General features: G+C 45.8%; 1 long non-coding RNA gene across 1 annotated transcript in view; it reads left to right on the plus strand.

Moving 5' to 3' along the window:
* The window catches only part of LOC136792755 (uncharacterized), an 89,923-nt gene that overhangs the window by 17,063 nt on the left and 57,310 nt on the right, over nucleotides 1-15,550 (plus strand). Inside the window, exon 3 of the long non-coding RNA XR_010837102.1 lies at nucleotides 10,091-10,184. This is a non-coding gene — a long non-coding RNA (uncharacterized lncRNA). The remainder of the gene's footprint in view (nucleotides 1-10,090; nucleotides 10,185-15,550) is intronic.

The raw sequence follows: 15,550 nt of genomic DNA on the forward strand, positions 1-15,550 counted from the left end.
TGCCCGTTAACCACATCAGAGACTATCTTTTTCATGTTCTCAAACTGGGTGATGAGAATGTGGTCTGTTTTTCCTTCTCCATTGATTTGCATTTTTGATTAGTAGTGAGGGTGAATACTTTTTAATGTTCAATAAATTAATGTCAGATGTTAAGTAAGAGAAATTCATGAGCCTCTATGAATGACAGGATGTTGAGCAGGAAAAGCCTTCAGGGGTTTGGGGAGCTGGGCTCTGGGGGTTGGGACCTCGAGGAACAATGATAGAAAAGTGCGTGAGCAGTCTTTGGGAGACGTTGGAAGTGAAGGTCCTCCTTTGGGCCAGAGTGAGTCTGAGATGCTTGGCGGACACCTGAATGGAGATTTTTCAGTGGATAGTTTAATACACAGGAGGCTGGGACTCAGGGGTGAGTTTGAGGCTGGAGTTAGGATGTAACAATCACAAGGAGGCAGGTGTTAGCAAAGATCAAAGCTTTGGAGGAGACCACCCAGGGGAGCTGTGGACTGGAGGGGGCACACAGGGCTGGGGAGATGAACAATGAGAACAGAAGAAGATGATTAGGCAGGGAGTCACTGAGACTGCGAAAACCTTCAAATCTCAAACATCAGGAGTAAACAAGGCTCAGCGGCCAGCCCTAGAGTATAAATGACAGTTCCATTGGCTTCTTGTTTGACTTACTCCATTAATTTTAACTGATGCAGATCGATTTCAGTGGCAAAAAAACCCAAAACAAAAAAACGCTCATTGCTTTACAACTTTACTAAATCATAAATATTAACTTCTTTCACTCTTTTTGAATCTGAAAAGTAAGAAGAAAAATCAGGACTTATTTTCTTTTTTGCCGTAGATGCTCACTGACCTTCACAAAGCGCCTCATGCGAATCCTCCCCTCTGCCCACGTTCGAACAGATGCCCTTTTCCACTTTGGGTGAACTACTATTTATCTTTTCCAAACCTTACTTTTCCGGAGCAGTTCTCAGTGTCTTGCGACTCCAGTAGAAGTTGCTTTGAGGGAATGAGTGCTCATGCTGACCTCGTGCCTTGAACCTAGGCTGACACGTGCAGTAAGAGGCATCCAACACCTTTCATGCAAAATGTCAGACTCCTACCCCGTCCCCTTCTTCCTTGTGAGCATCCGCTTCGTTCTTTGTGTGCTCCGCTCCTGCCCCTTGGGCTCCGCCTCCCGTTTCTCCCCGCGTCCCGGGCATCATTACTGCATGAACCTCAGCAGGACTCTGCATTTACTGCCCCTCAGAGCTCTAGCCACCTCCCCTGTCCGTCCGGCTGCAGCTCTGAGGCCCACCTTTGACTTAGCCCATCTGGCAGTTCTCCTGAGGCGTCTCTGGCCTCCCAGAGGATGCTCTCTCGTGGGGTGATCGTGGGGCCTCTTCACCAACCCCCTCTAGCAACTTACAAACTAGAGGACAGTTTGCAATGGGTTCATTCATTCAGTCATCATATGTACCACCTCGCCTTCTTCAAGCTCACTTGCTCTGGCATCTTCTCCAACAATCGTCACACCACATGAGAACTCCACTTCTTTGATCTTCCCATGCCATATCACTCCATTTTCAGTTCCTTCTTCCCTTGCTAGCATGCTCGATTCTCTTATCCTTTTGCCTCTGTTGTAATTTGTGACAAACTTCTGACTCTGATTACAGCCACCCTCAACCCTGGTTAACCCATGGACCCAACGCTCCAGCTCTTCTGGACCTTCACCTACCAGGAGTTACAAGTTACCTGGGAAAATTACACATCACGTGGAAGGGTTTCAATGAAAATTCATGACCACAAGCCCCACAGCTTGAGCCCTCAACACTCCCTCATGGTTCTGCTACATTCTCCAAAATGTTTCCTACTTTTCAACTCTTCTGGAAATTCTTACACCCCCTCCTCTTTGCTTCCCTCTCTCTTGGCCTCCAGCCTTGACTTCCAAGCTACGGGATGGATGGGAAATCCCTTATCTTCCCTTCACCAAAGCTACACGCCTATCTGTCCCTGCACCCTGTTACAAGAGGGAGACACAGCTGCTGTTTTTCAAAGGCAAGCTCTTTCCTTTACGATCTGCACCATTTACCCACTCCTGCCTGTTCCAGACTTTTATTTCTGCAGTTACTCTGTCTCTCTGCTTTGCATCGTCTGTTTCTCCTGTGTTACTGGCTCATTCCCACGGGCACTCAAACTAGCTATTTTGTTGCCCATCTTTAAAAGGACTGTTTGTGGACCTGTCCTGCTCTTCTAGCCGCAATGCCGTTTCTCTGTGGTTTCATAGCAAAACTTTTTGAAAAAAAATGTCTACATGTATTGCTGTACCCTTTCTCAGTTGCTATTTACTTTTCACTTTTAAAACTTTTTTTTTAAATTGAAGTATGGTTGATTTACAGTGTTGTGTTAGTTTCTGGTGTACAGCAAAGTGATTCAGTTATACATGTATATTCTTTTTCATATTTTTCAATTATAAGTTATTACAAGATATTGAACATAGTTTCCTGTGCTATACAGTAGGACCGTGTTGTTTATCCATTTTATATATAGTATTGATCGTTTATATCTGCTTTTCACTTTTTTTTTTTTTTTTTTTTTTTTTTTTTTTTTTTTGCGGTATGCGGGCCTCTCACTGTTGTGGCCTCTCCCATTGCGGAGCACAGGCTCCGGACGCGCAGGCCTAGCGGCCATGGCTCACGGGCTCAGTCGCTCTGCGGCATGTGGGATCTTCCCGGACCAGGGCACGAACCCGTGTCTCCTGCATCGGCAGGCGGATTCTCAACCACTGCGCCACCAGGGAAGCCCCTGCTTTTCACTTTTTAAGATGTGAGCTATATTGTGGAATATGTCATGCACTCCAGAGTATGTAAAATGAACGTTTGTTTATATGTGTATTTATATATTTTATCTATATAAATATAAGATATATTTAGAAGTCTGTGTCTAGCACCTCAGCAGGCCCCTGTGTGATGTTTCTAAGCCACATTCCCTAACCTCCCCCACAGGACAGTGGCCATACCCTCCACAACCTTAGCATTAGCAGACTTCTTAATTTTTCCAGCTGCTGGATATGAAATGCTGGTTCACTGGGGTGGTAATTTGCATTTACCATATTGCTAATAAGGTTAATCACCTTTTTAAATGTTTATTGATCATTTGACTTTCCTCTTTGGTAAAATTCCTGTTTACATCTTTTTGTTTGTCTTTTCTTACTGAGTAATGGGAGTTTTTTCTTTATATCCTATGGTACTGATGGTATTATATGTACTGTAAATACCTTCAGCCACTTTATGTCTTGTATTTTTACCTTCCTTGTGGCATCTTTTGATGCACAAATGTCCTTAATTTTAATATAACCAAATTTACCAATCATGTCTTTTATGGTAGGTCTTTGTTACCTGTTTTAAAAAAATCTTTGCTTACCTCGAGGTCATAAACATCTTCCATATTTCCCTTAATGTTTCAAAATTTTGCATTTCACAGCTAAGCTTTAATTAAATTAATTAATTAATTTATTTATTTATTTATTTTTGGCTGTGTTGGGTCTTCGTTGCTACGTGCGGGTTTTCTCTAGTTGTGGTGAGCGGGGGCTACTCTTCATTGCAGTGCGAGGGCTTCTCATTGAGGTGGCTTCTCTTGTGGAGCACGGGCTCTAGGCGTGTGGGCTCAGTAGTTGCAGCACGGGGCCCTAGAGCGTACAGGCTTCAGTATTGCAGCACACGGGCTCAGTAGTTGTGGCTCACGGGCTCTAGAGTGCATGCTCAGTAGTTGCGGCGCATGGGCTTAGTTGCTCCACGGCACGTGGGATCTTCCCAGACCAGGGCTCAAACCCATGTCCCCTGCATTGGCAAGCAGATGCTTAACCACTGCGCCACCAGGGAAGTCCTAAGCTTTAATTTATTACTCAAATGCAAATGAGACAAATGCTCCAGTTAAAATACAAAGATTAAAATTTTAGAAGTCCAGTTACATGCTTAAATTGTCAAAGTCTAAAATTAATCAATAACTTTATCCTACACCTGGAAAATATAAGGACTTAGAAGATTCATTCTCTAACCTCTTTTTCCAACTATCTGTCATCACTAGTGTTGTTTTACGTTGCCAGTTTTCCTATTTACTTATTTATTACCACTTTGCTCTTCATTTCTTCTTTATCTCAGATGTTTCATCTGAATCACTTTCATTTGCCTTTAGGTTTTCCTGTCGTGAGGGGCTGCCAGTGGCAAATTCTCAGTCTTTGAAAATGCTTTTACTTTGGCCCTGTTCTTAAAAGATAGTTTCACTGGACTGCGATTTTAGGTTGATGGCTCTTATTTGACAGTATCATTCTTTTGTCTTCTGGTCTCCATTGTTGCTGTTGAGAAATCACCTACAAGTCTAATTGCCACTGCATTAAGGGTGATCTGTCTTTATTTTTCTGGTTTTTCTCCCTCTTTTGAAATCTGTTTTTCTTTTGGTCATTGGTGTTCTTCAGCTTTTCTATAGTGTTACCAGGTAGGGATTTCTTTTTTTTTTTTTTTTTTTTTACCTTTGTTGGTATTTATTGCATACTGGAACATATGCACGGATGTGGAAAGTTCTCAGTAAATCCATCTCCAAACATTGCTTGTTCTTCACTCTTTCTCTGTTGATTACTTATAAAACTCGAATGCATCATATATTAATATTCTCAGTGTCCGTCCCATTTCTCTTTACTTCCCGTTCATGTTTTACAAGAAATGAAAGCTGCATTGGCGTTAACTGAGCAGCGCTGGGAAGGTGCAAGAGTGTTTCGGGAGGAAGGGCGTGGGGATGCTCGAGGAGAGCCGAGAGAAGGCTGGTGTGGCTGAAGCTCCCAGCGCGAGGCGACCGGAGTGGCATGAAGCTGGGGACAGGAGAAGGCGCAGCTGGTTCAGGGTCTTCAGCTAAAAAGCAGTGGGAACCGTTGTGGGGAGACAGTGATGGTGACAGGGTCGCATTTGGGTACTGGAAAACTCACTCAGCCTTTGGGACAGAGAATGGATTGAATGAGGGCCAGAGAAGATGTCAGGAGTAAATTAAGAGGCTACTGGCGCTTCCCTGGTGGCGCAGTGGTTGAGAGCCCGCCTGCCGATGCAGGGGACGCGGGTTCGTGCCCCGGTCCGGGAAGATCCCACGTGCCGCGGAGCCGCTGGGCCCGTGAGCCGTGGCCGCTGAACCTGCGCGTCCGGAGCCTGTGCTCCGCAACGGGAGGGACCGCAGCGGTGAGAGGCCCGCATACCGCAAAAAAAAAAAAAAAAAAAAAATTAAGAGGCTACTGTAGTGTCCAGGCGAGACACGTTAGCTTGTCCTAAGGTGGCAGTTGTTGAGTTGCAGAGAAGGGAGGAGAATGAGAGACACTTAGGAGATTAAAACCAAGAGAACTTTGCGTTTTGGAAGTTCTGGCGAGTACAAGAATGGAACAGACATAAAGGACATACTGTGATGTGGAAAGAATACAGTAAGTCGTGATTTCAGACTGTATACACCTAGGTAATCTCAAGTCATCGACTCAAAACGACTTGAATTAGTAAAGTTACTCAGTAACTGTGAATTTCCTCATCCTGTTTACTTTCTCCCTCTCCAGGTGACTGCCTCACCCCTTCTCCTCTCTCCTCAAACCTCCAACACCTTTTCTGTCCTCCTCGCTTTCCTTCACGACCCTGGTGTCTAGTTCAGGGTCAACTAAAAGCGATCAGAAGGGAACTTCCAGCGGCTCCCGTCACCATCCCTTCTCTCCTAGTCACATGAATATGCGCCCTTACAGTCCAGCTTTCCCCCTCTTCCCAGAGGTGAATTACCCCCTAGGCCACCCCTCCACTTGTGCTCGGCTGCCCCCCCCCCTTGACTCCCTCCAGCCTCACCTTTCTCTTGGCAGCCTTGTGTTTCCTACCCTAGTCAACTATCCCTGTCGGCGTAGAGGAGGACGTCATTTTTTCCATTACAAAAGACTCCCTTGACCCTGTGTACTGCTTCTCGGAAGAGCCGTCTACAGCCACTGTCTGCAATTCCTCCCTTCCCGTTCCCTTTCTTGAATACACTCAGTAAGTCTGTGCTCCTACCTCACCACCCAGCCTGCTTTGATTAAGGTCACGAGTGATATTCTTGTTTCTAAACCCACATGGACTGTGGCCCTGACACAGGGGCACTAGGGGCCTCAGGGTAGGACAGACTGTATGTGTCTCCACCCGCTGAGCCTCCTTGTGGGCTCATCTCCAGGGGAGCGACGTTCTGGCTTAGCTTGTCCTCCTGCTCTGTCCTGCCTCCTGTACTAACCCTAACCCTTCTCCCAAGGTTACTCTCTAAATAAACTTCTTGAACAGATATCCTCCCTCAGGCTCAGCTCCTAGCAACCCAACATAAGACAGCTCCTCTGTGCCTCAGCACTGGATGTTCAAAGGAAAACTGTCACATCTGTGTCAAATCTGAGACTTTCCCTACTGTCATAATTAACCTTTGCCAAGATGCTAGTCTGTCGTGTCTCTGATATTTTCGGAACTAGTTAAGCTCTGCTTAGGTCCTTCTGTCTCCCTGACCTAGTTTCACTCAGATGAGGATAGCTTGCTATGAAAATTGAAACTAGCCTCTAGCACAGTGGCCAAAAATGAACACAGGTCTGGCATACGGAAGGTATTCAGTACACACCTTTGAACGAAGGAATAACTTAACTTAGCCTCCGGTGGACTTAGTCCATTTGTCTCGTACTGTTGTCGTTCTAGTCAGTACCTTCTGCCCTCTAACAGCTGGAACGTAGAGGAGATGCTGACTTCTGCTTCCATAGAAGCAGGACATAAACTAAAAAGACAAAGCTTCTCTTCTTCTAAACGACAAGCTCCTTGAGAATGCACAAAGGGTCTAGCACACATGTCTTCACAAAACAGGCTCTTATTAGATGATGCTTCAGAATGTCCAAGAACCTGTGGTTAGAAGAAATCTTAATGGACATTTACTGCAGCCACTTCCTGTTCTAGTCTTTCCATCATGTGGTGAGGTAGCATAGGCATAGATCCAATGCAAACATGAAGTAAGGTTTGTTAAGCCCATCTTCTGGCAGCCTAGTTGATCTCTGGATGCTCTGATTGGTAAAAATCACTTCTTTTCTATTCATGTATTGTTGTGCCTTCTCATTCCCATTCACTGGTCTAAATCCTACCGGTTAGGGCAATATTAAACATCTAAGTCCTCTTTCACAGGTTGCCCATTCAGGTATTTGAAAGTAATTATCCTATTTCCTCTGAGTTTCTTTGACACATATCTTTCTGTACTTATCAAAATCCAACCCATTTAACATGCTCTGATTCCCATCTCCTCTGTCTTTTCAGGGGTTTCTTTTTTTTTTTTTTTTTTTGGTGGTACGCGGGCCTCTCACTGTTGTGGCCTCTCCCGTTGCGGAGCACAGGCTCCGGACGCGCAGGCTCAGCGGCCACGGCTCACGGGCCCAGCCGCTCCGCGGCACGTGGGATCTTCCCGGACCGGGGCACGAACCCGTGTCCCCTGCATCGGCAGGCGGACTCTCAACCACTGCGCCACCAGGGAAGCCCCTCAGGGGTTTCTGTTCCCTCTCTCTGCTCCATTGTCAATCTCTTCCTGCCTAATGCTTCATTCCTGTTAGAACTATGCATAATCTGGGATAGTGTTTCCCAACTCTGGCAGATTCGACATCCCCCCTTTTTATAGCAAATATTTTGCAGTCCTCTCTTTCCCTTCTACAATGGAATTCATTGACAATACAACTTATACCTAGTAGAGTCTTAATAAGATGTGTTAGCCATAAAAAAATAGAGAAATAAAAGGAATGCAATTATAATAGGGACATTTATTTTTATATGTAAATACTTGGGCTGTGTGGTAGATAGCTTCTTACGTGGCTTCCAGTTAAATTATCCCTTTGTTTCATCTCTTCCCCTTGAGTATGGGGTGGACCAAGTGACTTGCTTCTGATGAATGGAATACAGCAAAATGATGGGATGCCACTTCCAAGATTACACTATAAAAACTTTGACTTTCCTCCTCTCTCTCTCTCTGGTTTTTGCTTATTCTAATGAAGCAAGCAGCCCTATAGAGAGGACCGTGTTGAAACAAACTACGTACTACAACCTCTGGCCCATTGCCAGTGAGGACCTGGGGCCCTTGGTCCAAAAGCCTGCATGGAACTGAATCCTGCAACAACGACATGAGTGAGCTTAGAAGTGGATCCATCCCCAGCTGAGCCTTCATATGAGGCTGCAGCCCCCGTAGATAACTTGATTGCAGCCTCAGCAGACACCCTGAGCCAGAGGAACTGGCTGAGCTGTACCTGTACTCCTGACCCAGAGAAATGTGAAATAATAAATGTTGTTCTCAGCCACTAAATTTCAGGGTAATGAGTTACTCAGCAGTAGAAACTCACACTCCATGATGAAGTGGTCAGATGCTTGCATCTGTTTCTAGGGAATCGTTTGGATTTAAGGGAAGTAAGATCAGAAGTTGTTCTGAACAGAAAGTTCAGGAATGGACAAGAACAGAGACGTGAGTGGACGCCGGTTAAAAGCAATGTTAGATTACAAGCTGGCTTTAGGAAAACCAGAATGACTCCAGTGTTGACAAAAATCATCCCTTTTGTATCCAAGTGATCATCATACCGTATATTCTAAGTTTAAAAACTTAATGAACAATAAGATCCTTGAGGCTTTACTTCCCTGGACAAGCACAGTGATTTGTTTATAGAACCTAAATGTTCTCCTGGACAAATGCTAAAATCCTTTAAAAATGCACATTATCAATACTTTGAAATAATTTTTTTCCCCTTAAATACGTGCTAACCTTTGACTACAGCTGCATGTTTTCCTTCTCTGCTGGGAATCAGTATGTGCTGTCTTCCCTATTTGATTGTATGAGGTCCCTTCTTCCCTGATCATCACGGAGAAGACCTTGGAGGGGCTTCATAGTCTGTAGTCTTTTTCTCACAAGGGTGTAAAATAAGAGGATGAGGGAAATATCCTAAATTGAACTGGGAAAGTTGATACCATGTCAAGACAAGTTACAGACTCAGACTGTTAAAGTGAGAAAATGAGGAGGTATGGTAATCTTATAAATGAGCTCAGCTTTATTTGCTATTTTTATGTGTTGGGACAAAATAGTTTTCTTTGTTGGGATATGGATCAGAGTGGCGACGGCGTTATAGAAAACAGATCTCCTCTTTGCAACCCATGTGGCTGTAGAGCACATAGTCAGGCATAACTTTCGCTGAGATACGTGGAAATTACGCAGGATTCAAAGCAACCTTCTCTTTGCAAACTGCCCTGCGCAAGGCACGCCATCTGACATCCCTGGCTCTTGCCTAGTAAATGCCAGTAGTTCCCTTCAAGAATTGTGACAATCAGAAATACTCCCACAAATTTTTATAACTCCCTTCTGAGTGGTGGCACCCCCATTGAAAAATCACTGCTCTATTATTTCTTTAAAACTCATCATCAAGTCCTGTCAACGCAGCTGTCAAAACAAACCCTGCCATTCGTAGTGTGATTATTCCTTGTGCAAGGCTCCACCCGCAGCTTGGGAAGGGAGCATAAGACAGCTAAAGTCAATCAGCGCGTTCTGTTCATCAGATGCCAATCATTGGTTTAGGGTACGTGACCCAGTCAGAGCTGACCACACAGAGTGGAGCTTTTGCTTAGCGTCTGGGCAAGGAGACTGTGGTCTTCCCAGCCAAACTGAATGACAGAGGTGGTAGGTAGGGTGTGGAGCTGCTGTAGTCCCTTTGCATCTTGTAGAGCCATAGTAGAAATCCACCCAGTGGAATGCATCATTGGCACTGGGTTCCCTGCAGGTGATTCTTTCCAGGCTGTAAGTCCTGCTAGATTTGAGGAGAAGGAAACTGTATTTCTACTTTATGGGTTAAGGGGTACATAACAGCATGGCCAAAGAGGAACTTACTTGTGTAATCTGTGATCCTCGTACCTTCATAGGATATGTTCATTGCACTGCCTTGATCCCTGAACCAGTGATGTTGTTTTCAAGGCTACAACCTGTGCCCTTAGGGGAGGGAAGAGAAAGCAGGGTCAACACACAGGTGCACAAAAACAGTTTCCCAGTACCAATTATTTTGTTTATTGTCTGTTTCCTCCACTAGAATGTAATCTTCATAAGGGCAAGAATTTTCACCTGTTTTGTTCAACGCTGCATCCCCAATGCCTCGGACGGAGCTGCTGAGAGAAGCAGAAAAGGTTGGTTTCCTGGTTTTCTATATTTGCTGCCTAAACAGTATTCATGGATATCCACTCCCTTTCTGTTTTTTAACGTTTTATTATGCAAAAATTTTAAATATATGCAAACTGGAGACTACATAGATGCTTCTCCTCGTACCCACTACCCAGCTTCACCACGGTCATGGCCGGTTCAGTTTCACGTACACCTGTCTCCCAGTACATCACAATAAAGGTTCTAACAGCCGTGCTTCTCCGGCAAGCCGAGGACTGTCAGGGCCTCACCCACCTCCAGGGATGGGGCTTTGTTTCCAGCTGGCAGGTGGATGATCCAGTGCTGCAATTCCGTTTTAGAGTTTATTTCCTTGGACGACTCCTGGCACCAACTCTCTGAGGTTAGGTTCTCTGGGAGACAGACGTGGAGATGAAGATTTGTGTGAAACGAGTTTCCTGAGGAGCAACCGTGGTGTCTTTGCCTAGCGAGGAATAACAGAAGTAGCCCTGAGTGGCAGAAGTTGAACTGTTGCTGTGGCTGTAACAGGGCCTCTGGTGGCCCCACTGGAGCCTGAGCTGGGACGGCCTTTTAGAGCTGGCCTACCACGAGGGAGCTCCAGGCCGCTCTCTCCTTCCTCCATGGACCAGTCACTGGATGCGTGAGCCAGGGCAGGGCGGCTCCCTTCACTGGGGCCAATTCCCAGAGAGGGGCTCCGCAGAGGGCCCAGAGCCACCAACACTTCCAGCAGCTGGAGGACGATGCGGGGGGCCTGGCACCGCTGTAGCCACCACTGTCCCCTTTTAAACACCTGTTGACCCGTCCAGCCCTTATTAAGCATCGCTTCTCCCCGGGCTCCACTCAGGCTGTTTCTTCTTTGACTTACATTTCTTTGGGGGAAGCGGAGATGCATGACATCTAGCACCCTGGCTGTAGCTAGCCCCGCGCCTGGGTCCCCAGGGTTCCCTGCCCCCTGGTTTATACTTCTGTTTGCACCTGGCCTCTCTGCACTGCCCACTTTTTGCATTGCCTGATTCTCCCCCCCCACTCGGCCTTAAGTGCCTCCCTGCCCTGCACGCTGTGGACCCAGGCTCCACCTCCCAGCATAGATGTCTCAGCCCACCTGGGAGTGGACACGGGGTACATTACATGCATGCTTCCTGTGTCGGTTTCCAATTTTGCTCCATCCTTCCATCCCCCAAATCACAATCCATCACCCACACTTCTGCTGGGGGACAGTTCCTCAAATACACATTTTGATTCATGCAGGAATAGTTACTGAACACTTGCAATGTCTTGCCTACATTATATTCTGGGCCTGCCATGGTTGAATGGTGCAAATAAAGTTTCTGCTCTCGTGGAGCTTACATTTCAGTGGGGAGATACAGGCAATTACGGTACAGAAATGAATAAAGGAATGAGTGAACCGCTAAGTCATTATGAGATAGTGGTAAATGCAATGCCAAGAATTAGAATAATGTGATAGAATGATGGCAGAGCTAGCAAAGGTCTCCCATTGTCTTATGGGTACGATTCAGATTCTAACTTGGCACAAAAGACTCCGTGGAGACAAGTTCTGGCCCCTCCCGGTGAGGGCTGACTGGGGGCGGGGGGGGGGGGGAGGTGGGCTGGGAGGACGGTCTTCCTGCCCTTGGACTTGCTTGTTTGGGCCCGGCGGGCTGCCTAGGTTCCTCCTTCCCCATCTCCTCTGCCTTCCCTTATCCCCCTGGGACCCCCTGTGCTGGAACAATGTCCCTTGTGAGCCACAGTGACAAAAGCCCAGCTGGCCTCAGCGGGTTTGTTCATATCAATGACTGAACCCAGACAATTAACGATCCCTTTCAACAGCAGCTTCTGCCGTGATCTTGGGGAAACGCTGACTAGGACATGACGTTTGGGAGGAGAGATTTTTGTGTTCGTTTGTTTGAAACCACAGGTGCAGGGCTCGTTCCTATTGAACCCGTGGCTGGGGCTGATTTGCAGCCCTGCACTTAGCCTTGTCCCTTCCCAGCCCGGCACCCCGTCCCCAGTTACACCTCACTGAGGCTATGGAAGGAACCTGTGCTAAGGAGGAAAACTAAACACCACCAAAACGAAGCCAAGCACGTTCTCGGAGGGTTCCACGTCGTGGCTGATAACAGCTCGAAGATCCCTCACGGAGACCGTGAGCGCGTTGCCCTGCACCCCTCGCTGGTCAGCACGGATGAAAGTGGGAAGAGAGATTTCCCCCTCGGCTCAGAAACGGAAGCCCCTGGCAACCTTGCTTTTCTTCCTTATGGGGGCACCTTATCATTAACCCGAAGACACGGATGACCGGTTCCCTAAGGGCCCCTGATGTCCGGCCGGGGTTCCGGCCCCTCCTGGCGCCGCCCCTTCTCCCCTCGGCTTGGACACAGCCTCCATCACCTGCGGCTCACCTCCCTCCTCCGCAGACCCGGTCACTGTCTTCCCTTCGGCTCCCCCTAGCGGCAAGCGCGGTCAATCCCCCGTGCTTGTAACCGAGCCCTGGTTACAACAGCCCCTGCTCCAAGGCGGGCTGGAAAGATACAGAAAGGAGAGAAAGACAAACGTTTACCACTCAGAGGAGGTCCAACTTTTATTGGAACCACACAGACAGTCCCGTCGGAAATCGTGAGATATTTGTTCTTTATTGTTTGATTACACACACAAAAATAACACACGAAAAATTACAGCTATATAAATCAGACTTCGTAACTTATACAGTGGAGCCTCTTAGGTGTTTTTCTGTTATTATACATAACAACACACGTGATGAAAGATTAAAACACTTTTATCTGAACGTTTATATCTGAATTGCAATGTGAATGAACTTGGTTCTCTAAGACTGATTTTGATCACACTGACTGCCCTTTTGAGTGCAGTCAAGTAGTTTCCTGAAAGAGAACTGTTAACACAGGGTTACCTCTGTATTTCTGAGGCTGACAGTAGTCTTAAGAAGTGGGGTGAGCCGTATGGTACGAAGAAGGCTAGGAAGGAAGACCCTTCTGTTGCTAAAAATTTTTCCTTGTGTCACGAGGTCTGAAATGATACACTTACCTTGAGCTAAGTCAAACGCTCTTATCAATAGGCAGATGTTATTAGAATCAAAGAATTATCAGCTCTTTTTCCTTTCCGTGGTTAAATCTCTAAAAGCCTAACTCTGAGCCACTGGCAAGAGGTGGGGAAAGGGTTCTGTAAGGAGCTGGGTCTATTTTCATGCCTCAGGGAAACTAGAGAACAGAATGAGAAGTGGGGACAGAGGCTGGGGGAGCCTCCTAGGAGGTGGAAAGAGGGGGTGAATAGGAGCTCATAGCTTTCCCTCCAGCTGTCCTCGGGCACCACTTTTAAAAGTTTCTCTTTCGTGAGTCTCTATGAAAATTTCTCGCTCCAAAATGTCAGCAGTCCAAGTCTTTCAGGAAAGACGTTTATTCTTTAATTGACCGAAGTGTTAACGCGCTAAATCCGCGCAACAGAGTTACGAGGTAGGTGGGCACTGTTACAATATTCACTACACAGATAAACGGAGGCTCAGAGAGGGTAAGTGACTTGCCTAGAGTAAGCAAGGGGACAGATTCCAGCCTGGCAGGCACCTTAGCGCGCGTTCTGGAGCTGCCCTTCCAGCTGGAGGAGCGCACGGCTGGGCTTCGGAAGCGCGAGCCGATCAGATCCACGCAGCGGGTCCACCATGACCTTTTAGGGCCCGTTGATTGATTATCAGTCAATCCTAAGAGGACAGTCTTTCACTGAAGATTGATTTAGCCCACAGAATTCTACCTTATCCTTCAGGATTCTAAGCAGATGAGTTAGGTGGAATCTGGGTGGCCTCAATTTTTTTGAGTTTGCATGATAGAGATAAGAATACTCTTTACCCTCCAATGGACACCAATTTTACCAATTTCACAGCAGTAGGAGCTGGAGGACTCACGCTCTGTGACCTTGACCGTGCCTGTCACTGCACAGTGTGTTTGTTCTGGGGGACCAAAGAAAGACGGAGGGAAAAACCCACTCCACGACTGAAACCCACACTCACTTCGTACACGCAGACAATCCATTGAATTAAAAGAGCAGTTAAAAGAGCAGTCACTCTTGTTGTAGCAGCTTTTTTTTTTTTTTCCCCAACTGCGATTTCATCTAGCATGTTAGCATAAACCTGCGTGGTTAGAACTGTTACCAAGGGTAGGAGATCTGATTCCAGATCAGCCAGTGAAAGCTGGGTAGTTTTAACCACCAACATCTGCAACAGCTAAATAAGACCCTTGATGCCTCCACTATGCAGTGCTTTCTACTGTATTTCTGGAAATGTGCTCAATTGTCACATAGTAAAAAATAAATATTGGGCCAGTTCCCAGGGATGGTGGTGTTCTTAAAAAACTGATTCCAATTCCTATGTTCTTTGAAAACAACTTAAGTAAACCCATGAAATAAGATTCTCTTCCTTTCACCTCTGGTTACTGGTCCATCTAAAATTCTATCCATTTGGAATGGATGAGAAGATGGGTGAGGCCCTTGGAAAGCTATACGTCTAGACTAAGGGGCAGATCAGTTTTATATTTTCTCATAGAAAAAAACTTTGCTGCTCAAGAGAGCCAGGTGGTAAACAGAATTGCTCTACTTCATTCTGGAAGCGGTTCATGAAAGACAGTGCCCTGGATACAGTGACAGAGATGGATGCTTTGGAAAGGACTCCCACCAAAACCAGAGACTTGATTTGCAGTTGGGGGGGGGTTTGTCTGTTTCCTAAGTGACTGATCTTCAAGAATGGCTTTAAGAAAGGTTTGAAATTAAAATTAAATCTGAAATCATGAGATAAGTAACATCTTCCTGAATACTTACACATTTGGGTACATGATTAATTTCTGGTCATTTGGCAGGACTGTTATAACAAATCACAATCTGAAAGAAACTTCTTATGTTCAATTTGTATGCTAAAATGTATTTGCTTGGCATCTAAGGATTAGATTTTTGCCAGAGTTTTACAAAAGGGAATAAGGGTTTGGGTTGCAAAGAGAAAATTAAGGGTGTTGGTATATCACCCTTCTGAACAATCCAGAATACTATTGTGGTTAAAAATTAACCAATGTAGGATTAGCACTTTAGTATTTTAGTATTATGTGTTCACATACAGAGGTTCATGTATATAGCATTTCTCTTTCCAGAAGTAATTAGGGGATTCCATTAAAACTAATTATTTCTGAACAATTTCTGATATAAAAGAGGTCCCTGTGCTGAACCCCACACTGGGAGATGGTAAATCAGTGGTTCCTTCTAGGATATGTTGTGTTTGATTATACTTGTATTCCATAATATTTTACCCTTTTCATTTTGTGCTCATAAGTTGCAGTGGTTTATGAAGTAACAGTCTCTAGATTTCATTCCAAATGGAAAATTGACATGA

This window comes from Kogia breviceps, chromosome 16 (assembly GCF_026419965.1).
Source record: "Kogia breviceps isolate mKogBre1 chromosome 16, mKogBre1 haplotype 1, whole genome shotgun sequence".
Taxonomy (NCBI): domain Eukaryota; kingdom Metazoa; phylum Chordata; class Mammalia; order Artiodactyla; family Physeteridae; genus Kogia; species Kogia breviceps.